At 43.9% G+C, this 14,081-nt stretch overlaps 1 long non-coding RNA gene across 1 annotated transcript in view; it reads right to left on the bottom strand.

The window, feature by feature from the left end:
• The window catches only part of LOC113459248 (uncharacterized), a 38,578-nt gene extending 24,905 nt beyond the window's left edge, over positions 1 to 13,673 (bottom strand). The window contains exons 1-3 of the long non-coding RNA XR_003380322.2: positions 13,532 to 13,673; positions 12,455 to 12,580; positions 10,906 to 10,998 (exon numbers count right to left, since the gene is read on the bottom strand). This is a non-coding gene — a long non-coding RNA (uncharacterized LOC113459248). The remainder of the gene's footprint in view (positions 1 to 10,905; positions 10,999 to 12,454; positions 12,581 to 13,531) is intronic.
• Positions 13,674 to 14,081: the final 408 nt, after the last annotated feature.

The raw sequence follows: 14,081 nt of genomic DNA, 5'->3' as shown, positions 1-14,081 counted from the left end.
GATTCAGGGTTTCAAAGCTGTCTCCTTAAGCCTCTTGATCACCACTTGTCCCTCCCCATTGACAAGCTAAGCACTTACAAGTTTTGAAGCCTCCTTGGCTCACTTTTAAATTTTCCTTTCCACATCTTATGCCAGCAGTTACCCAGAGGGAGAAAAAAAAACCTCACCATATCCATCCTTCAAAAAGTCTAACTTTCACTCTGCTAGTCCTAATCCATTATCTAGGCCCACTAATGTGTACTACATCATCAGAGAAGCAATGCTCTGATGATGTAGTACAGCCCATGTACATGTACATCATCAGAGTTATATCCCTCTGATCTGCCTGTGGGTTTAATAAGCATTCCAGATGGCTTGCTATGCCTGAAGCAAGAATGGATAATCACACAGCTCTACCCTCAAAACAATAATAAAATAAGGACACAGTAGCACAGGGGCTCGTGCCTGCCAAAAACATTCAATAGACTGTATAATACAATAGTCCAATGTGATTGGTGAAGCACATTTATACCTTTGCTGTTCACAGGTGAAAGGGAGCAGGCTTTAAATAAAACAGAGGTTACAGATCCGTGCTGTTGCTGTGGGTATTTACAGGGGAGCAGGTGTGGGGCCCACAGCTGTACCCCCACATCACACCACACCCAGACAGGAGCACGACCAGAGCCTCTCCAGAGCCGTGCAGGGCGTGCACAGCTCATCTGTTATCTCCTGGATTTGCAGGGTATCCATCAGGCCAGCTCCCAGCCATCACGCACAGCAGCAATAAGTGTCACGAAGCCTTTCCTACCCAAGTAAAATTGTTCCTTGGTGGGGGTTGCTTGCAGCAAGTAGCATGAGCGAGCGCTGCGACAGCTCTGCTACCATGACAGAGCTGCTCCAGAAATGGCATTTTCCAGCCAGGCACCACTGCCCCTCTCCTGCCACGCTGCTGTGCCACAGCCAGGCAGAGCAGGGAGTGCTGTCCATCAGTCCCAGTTATTTAAATACCTGAAACTTTGAAGTTATTGGGAGGGAAGGAGGGTGTTTGTGTTTTGGGTTTTCTGAAAAGAAAAAGTGTGCATGAACTACGAAAAGAAAGAAGTTAAGAGATGGAAGCTCTGTTGTCTCCCTCGCTTGAAGGTGTGAGGACAGGAGGAAGAAGGAGAAGCAAAGAAGCCTTTGATTCAGTCCCCAGGAGCGCCCTCTCCAGGAATCAGATCTGTGGGAAGAGACACAGGCATGGTGGCACTCATCCCATCCCCAAGAGTGGAGCAAACCCTCAGAGCTGCTGAAAGATGAGTTCAGGGATGCCTTGCAATCAACGAGAATTTTTGACATGAACCCTGGCAGGGATGGGATTTCCATCGAGGGTTGCAGAGAAAGACCAGACACCCAGATAGGCACAAGCACATCCGTCCTTGTAGGAGGAAGAGGCACCTCATCCCAGCTCCCAGCAGTTTCTCTTGGAGAAGAGCAGCTCCTTGACGTCAGCCGTTTAGCGCTGATGGGTATTTTTTTCCCTGGCCAAACAAGTGGGTTCTACTTTAGCTCTAACATTAAACGCTATTAAACGAAATGAATACAGCATGTTTCCATCGAACGTGTTGCTGGAGCTGCTGTGACAGCTGAGAAGCTGCTAGGCATGATGTGTCAAGAAAATGTACCAGGAGAAAAGTACATGGAGCTACTGTCAAAAATACAAGCAGGTTTGAGAATGGCATCTCGGCTTCACATGCTGCTGAAATTATTTTTTAATTGCATCTGTAAACCCAGGCAGATCTTTAAGGGTTAACTGCACACAATGTAATGAATTCAATAATGATGAGTTAAAAAAGGTCTAATTAGCAACTAACCACTTTATTATGAAAGGAAATGGTAATGAATTTAATAGCTCAAAATCATTAACAATATTTAGTTTGCTGGTACTTGTTCTCTATTATCCTCATTAATATGAACATTTAATATGTTTTAAAATGGATTTGTAATACTTTCTGTACCATGAGGTTACACTGACAAAAAGAGTGCAATTATTCTGTTAATTGTAATCTCTGTCTGTTTGTGCCACAAATAGTAGCATATTTAGGTGCTAAAAAAAAAAAAGGGGAGTAATTAAAGGAGGGAAGTTTAAAAATGTAATTAAACAAACTCTAAAATTGCAGGCTAAATCACTCTGAGAAAAAAGTTTTGGAAGTGAGATCTCTGAAAAACAAGTTTTGTCTAAGATCTTTTCTTATTAAAAAAGAACTGAGAAAGGAAATAGAAGCATTACCATTCTTTATCCACAATGAATACTGAAGTGGTCCCTTCCCAAGTTGGACAGGGCTCCAGACTGGATATTCTAGGACATGTGCTTGTGAGCAGAGTGTCTGGCAAGTGGAGGTGCTCTCTGACACTGCCCCATGAGTGTGAGATCACGAGTGTGATCTCCCTGTGTGACATCCTGTGGGGATGCAGTCACCCGGCTGCTCCTCAGACACTCAAACCCCGTAATTCATCTCACAGAATATCACATCCACCATCCAACCCTCCCCAGATCTCCTGAACCTCTGCTCCCAAATGGAAATATCTTCATTTATTGCCCCAAGCTTGCTGTTGCTATTGCTGATGGTATTTTGCTCCTACTCTCCTTTTTTTTGCACCCACCTCTTCCTACTGCATCAGATTTTCATGGTTGATTGTTCCCAGTCAGGCCCCTCCTCAAGACCCCTCCCATTAAAATAAATTCAGTGCTCAACCTTCCTTCATGCCAGAAGGTCTCAGAGAGGTTTGCTCTGATTCCAGCCCCATCTCCTCGCTGAAAACAGGGATGGGAGGACAGCATGCCTCCCTCATGCCTAGGGACACTCCATAGGCAAGGGTGCTCCACAGGTGTGGATGCTCCATGGCCGGGAGATCCAGCACCTCCCAGGGCACGGTGGGGCTCCCCACACAGCACTTCTGGAAAGGGATGTACAAGGCTGACTCAAGGATAATGCCTACAATCACAGGAGTATCAGCATTCTTCCTCTGAAACATTCCTTGTCAAATCCCTGTTTAATCTTTGTGGTGTGTGGTGGAGGAGGACACGAGGCCCACAGAGCCCCAGGAACATTTCCACGGATCAGCCAGCTAAGGACACGGTGTCCCTGTGTCCGTGTCACTGCTCACGCTCCAGGACAGGTGTCCTGGCCAAGAACCAGCCCCCATCCCATCCACATGAGCAGTCAGACCATTCTGTGTCTAATTTTTATCATCTGAGAAAAGGAACTAAAATAAAAATGGTGAAATTAAAGTGAAGCATCTCATTTGCCCACAAATGACATATTTCAACTTTCCATTTTATGGGAAAAAGTTGTGAAGGAGTCCTTTTTTTAAAACTTATTACAATTTCCAATTTTTTTTTCTGAATTGCCAGTGAAGAGAAAAATATGTGATTTGCAGAGCTCTAAAAATAACAAGTTAAAATAGTTTCTGCCTCTCAAAGGAGGCCTCTTAGTCCTATAATTTCTCCAGATTTTGCCTTTCAGGATGAGTATTTTAAAGAATGATATAATGTCATTTCTATAAGTATCGTCTCATAATCTGCTGCCACTGTTGGAAATATAAGTTTAGAGACAGCTTGAGCAAAAGAAATACCAGCTCACACAGCTATACTAAAAGAAATAAAATAAAATATTTTAAGAAGAGGAACAGGACATATATTCTGAAGGTGAGCAAACAGTGACAAACATTTTTGGTAATCTTTCTTTTGATTTTGATCTCTGGCTCAATTTACAGCTCTTTTGTGTTTGTCTGCTGCAAACAGTTCAGCAATGACTGTTGTGGGGGTGTTCATTCCTAGAAAGAAAATTTTTAAAAGAACACTCATATTTGGGCTGGAAGGGTGTGCACAGTATTTCATTCCATAAATAAAGAGCACCAAGTGTCCAGCCAGAATAAAGCAGTATTGCTAAAATTGCAGATATTTACCTATAGCCAGTTAAGATGAAATAAAAAAAAAATTCTAAAATTCTTACAATTATTAAAAATTCAAGTAGCTATAAAAAATTCAAGTTACTCAAGTAAAAAAGAACCATCAATCCATCTTCTGTCTAATCCATCTGATCCATGCCATTTTTCATTTCTGAACCTGATGATCTGTGGGCTCCCAGGGCTCGCCCTGGGTGCAGGGATGCAGCCAGAAAGGGGAAGGTGGTAGTGGGGCCTTGCTGCCAGAGGGGAGCTCACCACAGAGCTCTGAGGGGAACCACTGCTTCCCTCACCTCCCACATGAGCCCCTGCTCATCCAACAGCAAACATTTGTGGCTGCAGGGAAAGAGGAAGGAGGCAAGTGCCAGGTGGAGGGGGAAAGGAGGCTAAAAGGTGCTATTGTACTGGGAAATGGAAGAAAATGGGGTGAAAAGGAACATTGCATCTGCATTTCAGGAACCTTCAGACAAACCTGGGATGTGCATCCTGACTGTTCCCATGAGCCAAAGCTGAATCCATGCAAGACAGCAGTGGGATCACTCTGCTTGCAAGCTCTTAACAGAGAGACATTCAAGGTTCAGAAGCAGGCAGCACCAAACAGAGCAGGCATCTAGAGCCATGCATGTTTGTAATTCAAACTAGCAATAAACCTTGCAAACTAGCAATAAATCCAAATTTGTGAGAATTTCAGAAAAGAGCCTCAAGATTTTGCTTTGGAGAGCTGGAATGCCCTTCCTGGTTTCCTTCTCATGCTCATCATGACAAGACATGATCACATGAGAAAGATTCAGAAATTATTGGAGGAAACTGAGCTGGTCCTTGGACCTTAAGTTCAGTTGGAAAATGGAAGTTTCTTTCTTGGCAATAGTGAAAACAGATGCAACAAGAGCCACAATGCAGAGCAAAAATGGAAGTGAAAACCAAAAAAAAAAGAAAAAAAAGGAAAAAAGGTGTCTCTTGGTGCCAGGAAGCCTCTGTTCTCTTCTGTAAAACAAACAAGAAAGGACACAATATTTCTTGTCTGTGTTGAGGTTTTATTGACTGAAATGCAGGTTTGTATCATGGTCCCCTTTGCCTAGCAAGGGCACAGTGGAATGTGTGGTTTGCAGGAGGAGACAGAGCTTCTCCCTGGCAGGCAGTGCAGGTCCCAGAGAGGGCTGCCAGCTCCAGGAGAGCTGCTGCTCCTTCACCCTGGCAATTGCTTTCCTCATCCTACCCAAAAGGAGAACTGCATGGAGAGATGAACCTTTCCCCACAGAGACATAAGACCATCTCCTCATGAAATTGTAAGAGAAGTTCTGTTGCAGCATGGGTGACCCTAACAGAATAAATCTCTCTGCTTTGGGAACAGTGGAGAAATTGTCATTTACAGTCATTTTCCTAATGGAGGGCTCATTCTTGTAGTTCTATTCCTTAGACAAGAGCTGATTGGAAAACAAACATCTCCTCCCTAGCTTGGGATGCCACCTCTCAAGCATGCAGATCCTGAGAGCTCTCCAGAAGATGTGGTGTCCCAATGGCTGCTCTTCAGGGACACCTGAACATGTTCACATCTTAAAAAGGGACTCCCACAATTCCCAGCCTGGATGGTCTCTGCATTCCAATGGCACAAGAGGGGGTTTTTAACACAGCAGAGTCTCTCTGTGCATGTTTCCAGGCAAACAGCTGTTGTTGTAGATAGGGACAGGAGAGCCTTCATCTCCACATCACCAGGAGATTTATTGTCACCACCTACCTAAGGCCTAAACAGCCTGCCCGTTTTATGGCTCACAAACTTCGGTTAGTCATTGACCTCTCGTCGTGTGTAGAAAATCCTAAAATTTTCTGGCTCCCGTTCCAGCCTTCACTAACACAGATTTCCCACTATAAATTCAAGTGATCCATCATCTGAGCTCTTACACAAGCTCTTTTACTTCCTGCTCACCCTCTAAGCCCTAACTACCTAAGCTACAAGTAAATGACAAAGGTTTTGGTAGATCCTGGAAGAGCACTGAAATATTCCTCTCCCCCTCCATAATTTCTTGTAAACAAAAAACACTCAATCAAGACTTGCTTAAGGCTCAGAGGTACATTTAACACCCAACAGCATGAAGCAAAGGAACAATACAACTGTGCATTTGGCAGTGCACCACTGCAATAATTTCCAGGGTAAATGATCTGGCAATTTTAGCCACATGGATAATATCCAGGCCAAGGTGGCTAAATTCAGCCTGGCCTGCATCTGACTGAAGAAATCTGTCACACGTCCACAGACACAGAGATGCACAATACCCCTGACTCCACCCATGGCACATGCCAGCCTCCATCTTTTGGGTTATCAAGGCTAATTGCAAACCACCAAAAATACCCTGACATATTTGCATAGTGCTATCCCATGAGCTGTGATTTATTTTACTAAAAAAAACAAAACACAAAAAGACTTCAGGAAGGAAAACAAAGCCATAAAGTTGTCTAAGGCAATCAATCCAATTCTATTCATGTCTAGTCTTTCTTTGCACACTGGTCATTATGAACCTTGTCCCTTTCTGGGCACCCAGCAGGGATTTGTCAGCCTTGCTGTCACCTTGTGTATGAGCCAGGAGAAGGTGGGAACATGCAAAGAACATTATCCTCTTGGAAAGGCTGTGAGCTGAGTGATGTTATCTCTGTAATAGCTGCACCCATGGCAGAGCAGACCTTGCCTCCCAGATGTATCCCTGAGCAACCCCACTGCCAAAGGAGTCCCTCATATCCCTGCCCTTAGTTTGGGTTGACCCAAGAACTCTTGCCTCAGGCAGTACTTTTGGTCCTTGCACAATGGAATTATTGTGAGCTCCCTGAGATAACACAAGGATGGTGGGACCCCAGACTCACTGGAAATGAGATTTAAGTTTGTCTCATGTGTTAAAAACATGGAAAATGCACCCCAAAAGAAGCACAATGTGCACATCCTGCTGCTCACTAGTGCCATGGTCCCACTACCCATCACCTACTAATTTAATAGGACATTATCAGCTTCCTGCTGCCTCCTTCAGTTCCCAGGGGAGTCCACCAGTGAGTCACAGGGCATTTCCAGAAAGTCTGTGGAAATCCTTTCTCACTGTATTTGTAATACCACAGGCTTTTAAGAGAATTTCTTCAAAGCCCTAATGCATTCCTTTACCTCCCAGAGCTTTGATAGTGTAGGTCTTCTCCACAAAGCCCAGCAGGCAAGGGTTGTGCTCCTGGCTCCTGAACCAGCAACCCTAGCTGTATTCTTCAATTCAAGTTTTAAACTTTTTTAATACACTTGTTATTTGCAGGGTATGACATGGGAATGGACCTGGCTGGTGGCAAAAGCTTGCATTTTTTCTTTGAAAAGGTCCATATTAACAGAGCAAAATAGTATTTTTTAATAGCTTAAAAAATATATTTTATAGTAAATACAAGGCAGTGGTCCAAGCCTTCCACAGTCAGTGAAATGAGACACTTTTGAAAGATGAATATGGTGCCATGACCCTGGCTCTCTCTCTGTACCCAGAGGAATAATTGTGAATGTGTCACATAATGTCTTTTAACAACTTTTATGTCTCATATAGTCCTGCATGGTATTGCCATATACATGTCTACAAACATAATACTATACTGTACACACACATGAAATTCACAAAGGCAGCCCAAACATTATTGGGTCATTTCCACATTCCTGTGCAGGACAGGAATTTCAGCACTCTCTTGGTGCAATCCACAACAGCCCATCCCATAACCTGTTTTTTGTTGGAAGCCTCCTAAAAATATCAGTCTGCATTTATGAAATCAGCTGCAGCCTGCTGCTTATGCCTTGGAGTGGAAGGAAAAGCTCAGCTTGCCCCAAGCACTACTTCACCTGGAGTTTGGGTGGTCTCAAGCCAAGACCATACAGAAAAGGCTCAGAAAAACACTCTGTTTAATGACATAAGTGGTGTTTTTCTTGAATCACAGGCAGTGGAAATTTCATCTCTGACTACCAGCAGTCTAGGCTGAACACACATCAAAAAGGACTGAGAAAATGTTCTGGGGGGAGAGACTGCAACTTGTCCACTCACATTCTGATTTTTTAGGACACTCCTGACGATGCCTGGCTGTTTGCTTTTCCACCAGGAAGCATGGGAAAGCAGAGAGCTCATGCGATTTGAGCACCTCCTGTGCTTCAGTTTTCTCCTTTCTCTTTGCTCTCCTCATCTCTTGGGGGTTTGATCCACAGAGATCTTTAGGAAGGTTTATTTTTTCTACCTACAGAAGTTTTACCCATTAATGAAAGACTTATCTAGTGAGTTGACATCATCATGTTTTCATAACCTACTATTCCCTGAATCACCCTGGTCCTCAGCAGGGAATTTTTTGGTTTGATGAAGCCAGTACTAAGATGAACATGCTACCCCGTGACAGTAAATTAGTCCCTATTTAAGGTTTGTGATTAAGTTTGGACAAGCATCAGAAGAGGGTTTTTAACTGTTTCAAATGCAGGGTGAGAATCACTTCCAAAGAGGTGGAAGCACAAAAAGGCACCGTGTTCCTCATCGTGCATCCACACCATCCCATGTGTACAGACACCTCCCCTTGGATGGCTGCAGACAGTCCCTACCAGGGCATGTTTTAGGAACCTTGCAGGGCAGTATCTGCTCTAATGAAGAGCAACCAGACTTCTTCGCTTCCCTGAAAGATGCACTGTGTTATACCGCTTCAACACACTGGGTCTTCTCTGTGCAGACACACACAGTGCTGGCAAACCTGGCCAACAAACACTCTTGTTTCCAAGAAATGGGAGTTTACAGCTACCAGCGCAGAGCCATGCAAGAAAAAGAAAAAAAAACACCCTGAAGACAAACCCAAAAAGCAACAAGAGCACAGCCCCTCAGTGCCCTGCTACTTTCAGGCTCCAACAGTTCTGTTTAAAAGCAAAGTGCAAGCATACCCATCTCAATCCTCTCATTTTAAATGTGGTCAGAATTAGCAAACTGCCAGTATCCAAAGGTGCAGACCTTGCTGCTCTAAAGCTCGTAGAGCTGTGTGGCTCTGGGAAAGGACAGGAATCATAAAAAGCCTGAGCTGGGAGGCAGCTTTAATGCTCATGTTCAGGCCTCTAGTAAGTTGTCCCACAAAATGTAATGAGACCTCCTGCTTAGCCAGGGCTCTGATTTCCACAGTTTGTGCCTGCAGCACTCTTATATTTTATAAGCCATATTAACTCACCTCTTGCACTGGGAGGTTGGGGCAGTGGCACACTGTCTAATAATGGAACATATTTGTTAATACTAATAGACATTTGTAAAACTACCACATGCCCTCACAGCCTTCAAGTCAGAGCACAGGATGCTTGCTAGGCTTGTGAAATGTATGATGTAAAACTTGGGATGTTTTGGTTACAACATATCTCATTTATTTTTACTGTCATCACCCTCCCTGGTATATAATACCTGCTGCATGCAGAGTGAAATATTGCAGATGTTTTCAAAATAATTCTGGGCTGGTGGAGAAACCAAAAGGTCTCTTGTGCGTAAGGTCTGGTTATTTTCAATTCCAAACAAGTAGGTAACAAAGTTTCTGTGTGCTGGTATTTTAAAAGGCCTGGATTCCTCTGTGCTGACTCATACTTGCACTGCCCACCCAAAAACTCACCTCTGAGAACTTTGAGAGAGACTTCAGCCATTTTGATACCCTCAGGATTCAGGAATGAAGAGCGAAAAGATAAAACTAGTTTTAACTATTCATTAGTTTTTGGTACTTCAGATAATTTGTGCAATGGCTTCAGGGGTTTAATTGAATCACTTTTCCCACCTTGTCTTAATTTTAATTATGCAGCAATCATTTTTACCAACCTGTGCAAAGGAGCCATATGAAAATGTGACATATGACAATACACATTTACCTAAGCTCTAGGACTACTGTGACCTACAGGCAATTAGCTACTGCCTCCAGCACTCAAACGACCAATTAAAGAGTTAACAAAATGCCCTCCAAATCACCTACATGTTCAGGTTTTTGGACTGCCATGAACATTATACTTCAACTGATATAATTTTTGACTGACTGATTTACTAAGTCTGCATTGGCTAAAATTCTTACAGCCATGCCTGTAAAACCGAAGAATCAGGTTTTATGAGGTGCTTTCATTGTCATTAAAGACTATCCCACCTTAGCCCTTTCCCTAACAAGACAATCTTGCAGCAGTCATTACAAAATGTGATCCCAGCTTGTCATCAGGGAAAAAATGGCTTGCTAGGTCAATGAGGACTGCACTAAGTTCATCTCAAGGATGTAAGACATCCCTCTGCATGGCTAGCAGCCAAGAACAAAAAAATTAAAGAGCCACAAAGGATTGGGGTTTTTTCGAGACTTGGCTCCCACAGTTTTACAGGTAGCCCATTCCAGAACTCCACAGAGACTGAATCAGTAGTAACAAACGGATGCCTTTGCATCTCTTCGTGATTTACAGTGTACCAGTGAGCACTTCACTGCAGACAACAGATCATCAACAGCCTGAAGTGCACAACACAAATGACCCCAAGACAGACAATTTCAAAGAAAAATGCATTCAGATGTGTGCTTGCATGGGAATAAGAGAGATCCAGGACACAGCTAATTATACCAGCTGAGGGAGAAGTGAAGGGTGGTAATCTGCCCAGGAAATGCTGAGTTCCAGCCCTGTCTCCAGCAATAACTCAAGCTGAGGTTTTGTATCTCCTTTCCTGCCTCCCTCAGCTGGCAGGGGGGTTTAACAACAACTCCCAACACACATCACACGTGGTACCACAAGGACTGAAATTCTGAGAGTGCTCTGAAAACAATAAATGGTCTGGGTGCCCACCAGTATCTCACATGTTGGGCAGCCTGGCATAACATAGAAAGGTTCTGCCTTCTGTGAGCAATGTGGTCTCATGGTGGTATCTCACAGGCAGAGGGGGGTTGCAAATCATGATTGCATGCAAGGGAAAAGTGACTCTGCAGAGAAAAATGCTGATCTGAGAGATTGGTACAGACCTGACACTTGCTTGCAGGTCCTCAGGTCAGCTGGTGCTGTTTCTCTGAGGCTGACTGACATCAGACTTCACACCTGGAGGATTCTTTTCTGAACTGAAACAGAAAGAGAAGAGTGTTACTGATTTTCCTTCTCTGGCCACAAAGACCCCAATTCTGCCCAGATTTACAGGTGGGGCACCACTGGCTTTGCAGAAAGCACTCTGAAAAGCCAGCCCAAAAGCCACCTCAATCCTTGAGATGCCACCAGAAACTGAAGGTAGAGCTAAACAATCCCAAATGGAATTTCTTTTCCACCTCCTGCACTTTGATTACTCAGACAAGGCACATGTTGGCCACACAGACAGGCAGGGAGGTGAAGGGAACAGCACCGTGCAGAGAGATGAATCAGCCCAGTGACTTGGGGCTACTTGTCTCCTTTCCACCACCTGGGAAACCAGTGTCTGGCAGCAGCAACCTCAGTGCTCCTGTTTTCCAAGCCAGTGGCTTCAGGGAGTGTCACAGAGGTGACATTCTGGGCCTTCCAGGGGTTGGGGAAATCAATATTGGCAATGTGGAAGACACTTGATGACAGAGTCATAAAAATGGTGTTTTATCAGTGGAGAAGACAAGAGGGAAAAGAGGCAGTTGTAAATGGCCAGCTATAAAAAACGTACCAAAAAATTCAACCAACCACTACCAAAACCAAAAACTAAAGACAAAAACACCAAAAAAACCCCAATAATGGCAAAACAAACAAAAAAACTTGAAAACAAACCAAAACACCCAGCCAACACTCAAAACTCCCAACGCTTTGTTTGGCTGCATCTTCCACAAAGCCCGGTGAACGAGAGTGAAGAAAGAAACTGTTTGACACCCAGAGCTGCTTTGCTTTGAAAAATATGGAGACAAACTTAACAATGGGGAGTCGGGATTCCATAGGGTTGTTTACGTATGGAATACAGGCAAATGCAGACCACTATGTGGAAGTGTGTCTGTGTGTGTAAGGCAGCATTAACACCAATTCCTACACCCTTATAAAATGATATATTAAAAAGAAAGAGAGGAAGAAAGGACAAGCAAGCTAGATTTTTTTCCCCCCTCTTTTTACAAATATGATGCAGTTTACAGAAGCATGGTCCTTTTTTTAGGAAGAATTCTAAATGCATCATTCAAATATTGTTTGAGCTGAATACATGATATACATATCATGAATACATATAATCACAGCACGGTCTTTTGTGGGAGCTCTGAAAATAGCAGTGGAAAAAGCTGACCATGAGTTTCCATCTAAGGATTTGCATTTGGTTAACATGTGTGAACCAACTCCATTCATCCCATCCTCAATGGGAACTCTCCTGCTGCTCCAAAGGGCCAAAATGAAGAGTTGGGCCTGGACAGCAGGAATCATTCTGTGGGGCTGATGTCAAGGACAGCACCTACCAGGTGAAAATATGGGAAGAAATTGGGGAACTCTATTCTGCTGAAAAACACTTACGGGTTATGTATGCAGCTACAGTATTGCAAACTATGTGGCAAGTTAAGTTGTAAGTTTCCTGCTGATTTTCCTAACCTTTTTCCACCAGTTCCCCCATGGCAGAAAAGCTGAAGTTCACTGAGGAGGCTCCAACTTCCTCCTCTCCATCTCCACTCTTGCACGATGTAGCTTAGTTTCTCTCACTTCTCCCACTGCAGAGTGCTGGGGAAAAACAAAAAAAGAGATGAATCAGAGGAAAAAGGGCAATTAGGTGGGCAGCTTCAGGATCTCCACAGCCCCTCTCTGCTCAGATGGGAAGAGGGAAGGTGTGTGCTGAGGGTGTCCGGAGGTCAGAGGGGACATCCCTGCCCCCTGCCAAATCTGTGGGAGCAGGGGAAGCTGGAGGATGCAGGAAGGGTGGCAGGGAGGGCTGAGTGCTCTAAGTAGCATGTTTCCTAGGAAACCTTCGACAGCAAATATCACATTAGTCCTGCCTTGTGGCCCAGCTCATGTGATGTCAAGAACAATTTCTCACAACTCAGCTCAGAAGGTTAGCAAGACTTGGTGAAATGTTCAGTGACTCTGGCCTGGCTTCCCAGCTGGGAACAAAACAAGAGACTGAGAGTGTTTGCATTGTTTTGGAGTTTTGTGACAAATTCCTAACCAAACATTTTATTATTTTTATTCAAACCTTATGGTGTGTTTTCCTCACAGGTTTGCAGTCTCACCCAGTTGCTGTGTTTGTTCGCAAGAAACTTCATTTAGCAAAAGAAAGAAAAGAGAAATGGAAAAACCAGCAAGCTCATGGAAAGCCTTGGAACACTTAGATCAACGTTCAGCTTGTGCACTGATTATAAAAGCTCCGTCATAGACTTCTGGCATTACAAAACTTCATTTACAACTATCCTTTCTAATTTCTGTCAGCTGCAGCCCGAAAATATCCATAGTCTAGCAGATTTAACAAAAAAAAGGCATAAGATCTGGCAGCTAAACTCAGATATGAGATGCATTCCAGCATCTGAGGGGGCTCCCAGCAGCACCTCGGGCTGGGACCCAACACCTTGGGCTGGCTCTGAGGGCAGAGATGCAGAGTTTTGGCTCTCCAAGCTGCACAACACCCTGAGGCTGAGTATTTGGGGGCTCTGTGGTACCACAGACCTCCCCACAACATACCTGTCATGCACAGTGCATGTCTCTCTTTCCTGATTTCCTGCAAACCAGCCCAACTGGAAGGCGACTGTGGTGCACTGTAGAGTCCCACATTGCTGCCATCCCTGCTGTCTCCGCATTTGTGGCTTCAGCGGCATCAGGCTTCTAAGTTCTGAAGAGAAAAGGTACTAAAACTGAAAAAAAATCTTCCTCTGGTGACACACTTCATCTCATACTTAGTGAAATATAAAGACCTCTTTAATAGAAAGTAATATATTTAAACAAATTAAAAACAGCCCCACTAATTTCTTTTTAATCATAAGCTAACTTAGGTGTTTGACCTCTTTATTTCCTTTTGCTGCTTCTCATCTTCAGTGATTTGAGCCCTCACATCTAGAGGGGTTTTTTTTCCATTTTTTTTCCTTTCCAGGGAAATAAGCAATGAATACAAAAAGAACAAGGTTGCTTGAGGTACCTGAGAAACACCAGCACTGAAATAGGCCCATCACTCCCTTTCATCCCATTTTAGGTACAGGAGGCCTGATGGATCAGCTATTCCTCCAGGAAAGCCAGG

Source organism: Zonotrichia albicollis, chromosome 3 (assembly GCF_047830755.1).
Source record: "Zonotrichia albicollis isolate bZonAlb1 chromosome 3, bZonAlb1.hap1, whole genome shotgun sequence".
Classification (NCBI taxonomy): Eukaryota; Metazoa; Chordata; class Aves; order Passeriformes; family Passerellidae; genus Zonotrichia; species Zonotrichia albicollis.
Note: the sequence above shows the minus strand (reverse complement) of the source record. Positions and strands in the feature narration are given on the sequence as shown.